Consider the following 9,853-nt stretch of genomic DNA (forward strand, 5'->3'; position numbering starts at 1 on the left):
GAAAACGCACAGTAGTCATACGACAAGTGGGAGCAAAATTCTCTTCATAATCTATGCCTTTTTGCTTTGCATAACCCTTTGCAACAAGTCGAGCCTTATGGCGATCAATCTCACCATCCGACTTGCGTTTCAACTTGTAAACCCACTTCGTACCAATGGCCTTTTTGCTAGGAGGCAAATCACATAAAGTCCATGTGTCATTTTCTATGAGTGCATCATATTCTGATTGCATGGCAGCCATCCAATTTTTTGAATTTTGTGCTTCATCAAAAGACAGAGGCTCCTCAACATCATGTAAGCTAGACACAGCCAAAGCATAACAATCTGATGCATAAGATGCATGGCAAGAGCCTGAACGAGTACGACTAGACAAAGGTGCATCCAATTTACTGTCACGCAAAGTGTGCACCAGCCATTTTGGCATACCTCTAGCCTGCTCATTTTCAGCCCTTTCCTCATCAAGTATATCATGTACATCTGCATCAGTAATAGGCTGATCTAGAACATTTCAGAAACCCCCATAGGCTGTACATTTGCCTCATTGGAACTTATTCGTATTTCCACCACTGAAAAGAGGCAACAAAGTGTCATAAATGTCCTGTGAGCTTACATTATTGTCTCTAGTACATGACAGCAAGGGCTGAACAGAATCTTCCACAAACACTACATCCCAAGAAACCAGAATACGTTTTGTTTGCGGATGATACAACCTGTAACCTTTGCTTTCAACACTATAACCAACAAAAATACATTTGACAGCCTTATCATCCAATTTTCTGCGCTGCACTTGTGGCACCAAAGCATATGCCAAACAGTCAAAAACATGCATGTGCTCAATAGAAGGCTTTCTATCATGCCATGCTTCATATGGAGTAATAGACTGCAAAGCTTTCGTAGGACACCTGTTTAGTACATAAGTGGCACACATGATGGCCTCAAGCCAAAAAGAATGCGGTAAAGCTTGACTTTTGACCATACATCGTGCCATTTCCATCAGTGACCTGTTTTTCCTCTCAGCAACACCATTTTGCTGAGGTGTATAAGGCACTGTACATTGGTGTTTTATCCCACCACTAGCCAGAAATGCATTTAATTCATGAGACATATACTCCCCCCCTCGATCGGAACTGAGGGTGCCCATAGTACATTTCGAGACATTTTCAGTCATAGCCAGAAATTGTTTGAGGCACATAAAAACTTCGGACTTCGCTTTAAGCAGAAATACCCATGCATGCCTGGAGTAATCATGAATGAAAGTCACGAAGTACAGGTAATTTCCCAAGGACGGAGTTTGCATGGGCCCACAAACATCACTATGCACAAGCTGCAACCTGCATGTGGCCCGGACTGAACCATCCTTTGGAAGCTTAGAACGCTGCATCTTACCCAAAATATAGCCTTCACAAACATGTTTGACAGGTGCTTCAAGAGGTGGCAAAGAAGCAACCATATCAGATTTCTGCAAACGTAGCAAACTGGCAAAATTCAGATGACCAAAACGTGCATGCCAAAGTTTTGCATCTAAAATAGCCCTTGAATCTGCAACAGCATTTGCAAAAAATTTTCCACACTTGTCATACAAAGTGAGCTTATACAGCCCACGGCACAAAAGGCCAGATGCAACAATTTCATCACCAAAACTGAGATCATGAATTGTACATCTGTCATCCACAAATTTGACTACAAGTCCAAGTTTAGCAAGTGCGGATACAGACAAGAGATTCTTCTTGATCCCAGGTACATAAAGTGCATCAACAAGTGTGAAAGAATTGCCACTAGCAGCAGTAAGCACAATCTTTCCAACTCCCTGAACTGGATAAGAGGCATTGTTGGCACAAGTGACTGAATTCCCATGAGGGACAGACTCGAGAGAGGTAAACAATTCACGATGTGAGGTAATGTGCTTTGTAGCACCACTGTCGAAATACCACACATGTGAATCTGCAGCAACTGACAAGCATGCATCATGGACAACAAGATTGTAAGTGCACTCTGCGCTAAAAGCCCATTCTGCATCAACATCAGCATTACAGTCTCCTTTCATAGAAGACTCAACAATGGTTGCATTTGTAGTGGAACCAGCATTTGCAGTGGAACCACCCTCTTTCTTCTTAGCCTCTTTGGCCTTCAACTTAGGACATGACTTGATCAAGTGATCATTAGCTTTACAATAATGGCAACGCATCTTCTTTTTGCCCTTATCACCAGAATTGCCAGACGAAGTGCTGCCAACAGAAGCATTAGGAATAGTATTTTTGCCGCTCGCAGCAGAACCATAAGAAGTGGCTGCATTGCTGTTACCACCCTTTCTTTGAGAAGCAATAAAAGCCTGTTCAATTGCACGCTGCCTAGTCCCGTTTTTTCTGGAAAGTGACTCTTGCAACAGCAATGTGCATAATGCATCAAACTTGACAACTTCAGAATTTCCTTGGGTCATAAGTCTCCAAGTACTAGCAAAAGTCTGGTAAGAATCTGGTAAGGCATCAAGAACAGTCTGCACAAGGGAACTGTCTGAAATGACTTCACCTATAGAAATAAGTTGCTCATTGATATCCTTGACACTAGCAAGGAAAGTGTCCATATCATCTTCCTCATGCATAATCTTCAACTCAGCTCTTTACGCAGCAAAGCAATTTTAGCCTCATTGCAACTTGCATAAAGACCAGCCAAAATATCCCAATCCTGTTTTGCAGATTTTGTTGAACAGATGTGAAGAACAATGGTGCGCTTCACAGATAACACAATCAATGCATGAGCCTGCGCATCCTTAACATCCCAACGAGCTTGTTCTGCTGTAGGCAAAACAACTCTAACAGCAGCAATCCTTGCAGCAAGACCTGCAACATCCTCAACATCGCCTACATCCTCAGAACCAGGACGTACATCAATGCCCTGCACAATGTTCCAGACGCCCTTTGACACAAGAACATGCTGCATCATATAAGCCCACATAGGGTAGTTGTCCCCATCCAACCTGTCCTCAGTAGCAAACATCTTGAACACATCTGTGTTGTTGTTGTCAGCCATGGTAAATGCTGCACCTGATGTGAAAACTGCCCGAAAATAGGAGAAACGGAGGGAGAACAACACGTGCTATATAGCACAAACCGCAGAAGACTATAGGGCACATGTTATGCAGAAAATGGCACTGACAAAAATTCTGCACAAAATGACGAAATTGCCTGTGCAGACCTGCATGTAGTGGAAACGGAGGCCGAAATGAGCCCAATCAAAAATCCCAAAGTATTTGTCGACCTGCGAATGCGCGCCAAAGCTCACTGAAATCGGAGAAAGTGAGCAGGCGTGTACTGGAGCAGCTGGCGACTAAGCTCGGGAGGACGCAACCTACTCTGATACCAATTGTTGGAATTAGGGTTGCAGAGAAACACACACGGCTTGGAGAAGACGAAGGAAGCTCAAGGCACACAATAGAGAGTGTATTACTTAGTGTGCAATGGAAAGATAGATAGCCCTAGAGTGATGGGCGTATATACAATGCTGGGGGGGGAAAATTCCTAAGAGGGAAAAAATGCCCCGGCGGTCCTAGTGTGTTCACACACATCACTACCACATGTATATGGTAACAAACTATAAGCTAAAGCAAGTAGCAATAGCACACTAGCTCTCTTATTGATATTAAAAAACAAAATTTTTCTCAAATTTAGCAACAATGCGCTAAAGTTAGAATACAAAAATTTACCATGTTTCTACCAACTTGATAAACATGGAATCAAATCATAGGAGCAAATCCATAAAAATTGGAGGACAGAGTTGATTTACTTGAGGCATAAAAGTATTGATGAAGAGGGAGGAATGATGGTTTTGTGACCTCATGCTCGCTCTTCTTCCTTAACGCATGCTTCCTTACTTGCTTTCTTGCATCCTCCCCCTTGGAAACACCCTTTTCTCTTGCACTAACATCTTGAGCTATTGAGATCTCTCTCTCTCTCTCTCTCTCTCTCTCTCTCTCTCTCTCTCTCTCTCTCTCTCTCTCTCTCTCTCACACACACACACACACACACACACACACACACACACACACACACAATACATAAGCTTGGTAGACTACAAAGTCATTGTCTCTCCCTTTCTATCCCATTTCCCTAAGCATGGTGCGCTTGCATGCTTCTTCTTCTTCTTCTTCTTTCTCCAACAATCGAGACTACGTTTTTCCACAAATTTAGCATTTAAGGTGCATCTTTGAGAAAATCTCACAAGGCCACTTGCAACGATCTGAATACAAACGCTCTTGCACGAACTCAACATCCCCATTGTCATCGTCTACAGGTAAGTCATGGTGTGAAGGGGTAGCATTCTCAACCAAGAGACTATATTGTTGGTCTATATCTTTACTAACAAGGATTTTGGAGTAGTCCCAAGTGTTAAGGACTCACCATACATCATCAAGGTGAAAGAGGCACGTGATCTTGTGTCATAGAGACAATTACAGTTGGAGAAAAGGAGAGGATGTATGGGAAATCGTGCACCTTCATGATGAGAGCTTATATGACACAATTGATAGCACAAGCAAGGAAAAAAAATTGTGCACTATAGTTTACCATTGTGTGTGTGTGTGTGTGTGTGTGTGTGTGTGAGAGAGAGAGAGAGAGAGAGAGAGAGAGAGAGAGAGAGAGAGAGAGAGAGAGAGAGAGAGAGCACTCATAATACTGAGTGCTTTGTACAACCCAACCATGGCCTCCTAGGAAGCGAGAGAAATAGTCCTTTATGATGACTAAAAGTTGGAACTTTAAAGACATTCATCATATAAGTGCTCTTCTAACAATAGCAAAATTCCTAAGATATATAAGAATCCTAGATCCCAAGATTACTCCTAGCCTTCCACCTCAAAAGTCCCACCCTAACCAAGACCACTTCACCCCTCAATCATTATGCGACCCACACATTTTTGCAAAAACGTAAATCCTTGTACTTAGTTAAGAGCAAAAAGGGGTACTCAATACTATAGGCCATGCCCTTTGGGCATGCCAAAAATGGTCAAAATCTCTCGCATATAGCAACAATGACCCCCATGCACTTAATGTACATGACGTACCCTATGTTCTCTCTCTCTCTCTCTCTCTCTCTCTCTCACACACACACACACACACACACACACACACACACACACACACAAAACAAGGGAGTTATGTACCGTGTATGAGATACCTCTGAGGATGCTCTGTTAAGAGAGTGATAGAAAGAGAGAGCTTGAGCTCTTCCAAGCACACACACACACACACACACACTCACATAGATGGAGGCAAACCCTCTTCTTCTTCTTCTTCTTCACTGCCTCAAAATAAGAGGTCTATATAAAAACATAAGGGAAAATAACAACATAATAGGAAACTAGTACAAGGTCTAGTGGAAACCGTTAGTGAGTGAGGTGAATGGATAAGTGTGCCGCATAAATTTGGTAGGTAGACCAACTCGATGTAGTACAATTGTATAGTATCCTCATTGACCAAGATATGCGTATCCACCAAGGGATGCTAGTGATGATAACTATCGGTGATAGTCATCCAGGAGTCCATTGTGAGCTTGACATCTCAACACTCCCCCTCAAGCTCAACACCATCTCTCGTATGCCAAGCATCACTCAAAATCACCACAACTTCTTCGCACCAAGGGCCTTCATGAAGACATCTGCAACCTGCTCATTCGTCTCACCACGTACTCAAAGTCCATGTCACCTACTAAGACCCTCTCTCCGATGAAGTGGTAATGCACCTCAATGTGCTTTGTTCTAGCATGAAACACTGGGTTTTGTGCCAGCTATATGCTATTGAGGTTGTCACCTCTGTACCCGTACTCCAAAGTTCTGAAGTAGCAATCCCAACCATGCTACCTCACATGTTGCCACTGTAGCACCCATGTACTGTGACTCTGTACTTGATAGAGCAACCACATGTTGCTTCTTACTGCTCCATGTGATAGAAACACTCCCAAGTGAAAACATGAATCCACTGGTAGACCTGCAATCTTATGTACTACCAGCTCAATCCGCATGTCTAACCATAGAGCTACAACTTCAAATTAACCCTATAAAAGAGTGCATAGTATAAAGTAGCACTCACCTAGTGCAATGTGCACCTCATTGCATCCAAGTGTAGTTTCCTGGGAGACTGCATAAACTGACTCACCAATCCACCTGTGTAGCTTAAGTCTAGACATGAAATATTCAAGTAGATCAAGCTACCCATAATCTTCTTGTACATGATAGCATTCTCAAGTACTTGACCTACATCATTCCCCAATTTCAAATTTTGATCTAAGGGCATCATAATTGACTAACAATCAACCATACTATACTTTTGCAACACGTCCAAAGCATATTGTCTTTGTGATAGCCATAAACCCTCTTCAATGCCCAAGAAAAACCTTAAGTCTCCCACGTCTTTCATCTCAAAATTCTTCATAAAAGAGCTTGTACACACTCTACTTCAACCATACTATAACCTCCAACAATCATATCATCCCATACATGCATATCACCACAATTCTTACCTCATTCTTCTGTACATGTAATGAATGATTTGCATCAGACATTTCAAAGCCCAAAGAAATCAATATTGCCACAATCCTCTCATAACAGGCTCTATTTGCTTGCATCAACCCATACAATTATTTATTTAACCTGCATACACGGTCACGTAGACTCATATTTGCATAACCTTGTGGCTGCTCCATATACACAACTTCCTCCAAGTCTCCATTCAAGAAAGAATTCTTTACATCCATTTGTTTCAACACGCATCCTAAAGCTACATCCACTGCATCTAACATACGAACGATATCCATCTTGGCTACCAGGTTGAATTCTCCTCATAATCAATCCCATAAGTTTGTGCATAACTTTGGCCACAAGCCTTGCCTTGTACCTGCTCACACTACCATCAACATTATGATTTATTTTGTATACCTACTTACATCCAATTGTCAGTTTGTCCCAGTTTATGCTTGCAGAGTTTGCAGATTATGGAGTTGTTTCATGCATATGTGAGCATCGATTTTGATGCGATCGATCATGCTTTTGAGCATTGTGTTGAGTTATCTTCGACTTTGTTTGCCATAGTTTTGGCATGGATATGGAGACGCTTCAGGTTAGAGGTGGTTCTCGCTCACGATCGCGACTGACATGTTGGCACTACGGCCACGATGGGCATATTATGCATCCTTGCTTCAGGCATATGAGGCAGCGGAAGAGGCAGATGCATGGTGCTACTATGAGGACAAATGCTAGAGAGTATGCATGTGACATGCATGCCACTTTTGAGTCTAGCTTGCCTTCAAACTACTTTGTGTATTGGGATAGCACATTGTCTACGTGTTTTCTACGAGCATGTAGTTTTTCACGTGACGCCACATCGTGATTTGTTTTTCTCTTTCTTTAGTGGGATACTTGGTTGTGTGCAGTTTGCTGATGGTTCGGCATATGACATAGAGGGTGCTGGAGATGTATGCATGTCTTTACCTAGCGGTGCTTTGCTTACGCTATGAGATGTACGTTATGTACTAGGACTCAGCTAGAGTCTCATTTCAGTGCGTCAGTTGGCAAAGTAGTGGATATTGTGTATTGCTTGGAGAGCGGTCATTTCAAATGCATAGGGGATCACTGGTGATAGCCAGAGGTACTAGGAGTGGTTTGGTATATCCTTTGCATATTTCTGACACACGAGGTGGTGTAGTCTCTGTGTATTTGCAGCCATGTTTGGAGCGAGAGACGAGAAGTATCTCTTTTACGGATGTGCTGCATGGAGAGTAGGTTGTGCATTTGTCTTTTGGTGACGTTCATGCATATAGTGGTATCTCTGGGGATGCACACCTTGGTCAGTCATCAGTTGAGGTGACATCAATTGAGCTAGAGACTGATGCATTGTTCTATGATGTGTTTGATACGTTTGAAGGCGACTGTGTCCTTCAGAAAACTGTGTGTGATTGCAGTGGTGTTGATTTTTCGGTTTTGCAGTCATTCTTAGCATATATGCCTTTGCTAGATGATGCTGACACGGTGATTCATAGTCAGGTGGTTCCTGATGAGGATGCATATGGCACTGAGGTTGCTAATACTGATAGGTTGGCACACATAGTGCATGTTTCGTCGGCTTTCGAGTCTCTCATGTATGACCTTTTGGTCTCGAGACCTAATCTTGCTTATGCGGTTGGTGCATTTGTAGTGGGAGTTGTTAGTCGTGTGATGACTAACACTGGCATTGTGCATTGTGGAGCCATGCAGGTCATCACTCGATATCTGCATCAGGAGTGTCATCGTAGCTCTAGCCCTAGTGGTATGCATGTTGCATCTACACTAGAGCGGTTACAAAGTGATCCAGTGGGCATAGGTTGAGAATCGTCTTCTCTCACCTCTTGTATATACTAGTTGTAGGCTAGTCTTCTCGCCACTTATTGGCACACAACCTTTAGTGAGATAATTTTACGTAAAGGCGGTGTGCCTCATCGTGCTTTTGCCGTGTCTACCGGCCAATGTTCGACCGCTCACATTTATCTCCTTATTCTTTATACATACAAAGAATAAGGAGCTCTCACTCATTCTCACACTGTGTTCATACAGTGAGATTTGGGAGCTCCACCCACATCTCTGTGTCGTGCTCTCTCTCTCCCCTTCTCACTCTCTGCACACGCACCGCATTTGCGCACTCACATAATGAAGCATTTACACCTTGACTATTATCATTGTATCCATATTCTCTCTCTCTCTCTCTCTCTCTCTTTATGCTCTTGCACTTGGAATAGCCTAACTCTAGTCTCCATATTTCTAACCCTAGCCCTAACACCATGGGGGTACTCTTGTGGAAAAAGACTCCAAGGATCAACAAGCCCCCAAAATAGGCCCAAGGAGGGTGCCCACTAGACGAATGTGACTGCGTTTCAAAATCAGATTGAATTCTACAGGTCAAATCTGAATAGAACCAACCACTGGCCGGCTCTTGTTTTTGGCCTCACTCAAACACACATTTGTTCTCTCTGTCCAATGGCAGGTGTAACCATCCAGTGAGCCGACTGTGACCAGTGCTCGTTACTCTCACGTTCGAGTGGTGTCCTGCAGGAACCGCCCGATTTGCCCAGAGTGTCATGCATAGGGTAAGACCGTGCACGTCAAGGGTAGGACGGACATGAAATCTAGGGGTGTTATATTTGGATGTCCATATATAGCACCCCTTGACCGCATGTCTATCCTGGCCCTTGGCCTGCCCGGTCTTACACTAGGCATGACATAGAGCTACCCAAATCCGCCCTTTCTTTCCTCAAAAGTTCGAGCTTCTTTTCTTCAGGGGATCGATCCCATGACCTCTTGCCTTCCAAAGCCCCAAAACTCAAATTGTCTAAGGGTCTATTCCCACAACTGCAGAGCAAAATATCCACATCTTGTAAAGATTTGATCTTTTGGTGATTTTTCTTCTATTTTCTCGTAGAAATCGACCCACAACCAGCGTACATGATTGCACATTCTACCATGTATGAATCACATGTATCCCATTTTGATATGTATGTTTACACATATATCCTTGAGGATAATTCCATGAGTATGCCAATCCATGTACGGGGATTAGACACCGCCTTCCAATATCAAGGTAAGACTTTTCTCAAGGGCACTCACATGCGCACACACACAAGCATTATAAGCATTGGAATGTATGTGTACTTTGCACCATTTGACACCGCCTTGCAATGTCAATGTAAGACCTTTCTCATGGGCACTCACATGAGCACACACACAAGCATTATAAGCATTGCAATGTATGTGTACTTTGCACCATTGGCCATGAAGGCTGCACCCTCAACAAAACGGACCAACGACACCAATGAAAATCAAGCAATTCCACATACAAAC

Source organism: Adiantum capillus-veneris, chromosome 7, assembly GCF_014529385.1.
Source record: "Adiantum capillus-veneris isolate H3 chromosome 7, ASM1452938v2, whole genome shotgun sequence".
Taxonomy (NCBI): domain Eukaryota; kingdom Viridiplantae; phylum Streptophyta; class Polypodiopsida; order Polypodiales; family Pteridaceae; genus Adiantum; species Adiantum capillus-veneris.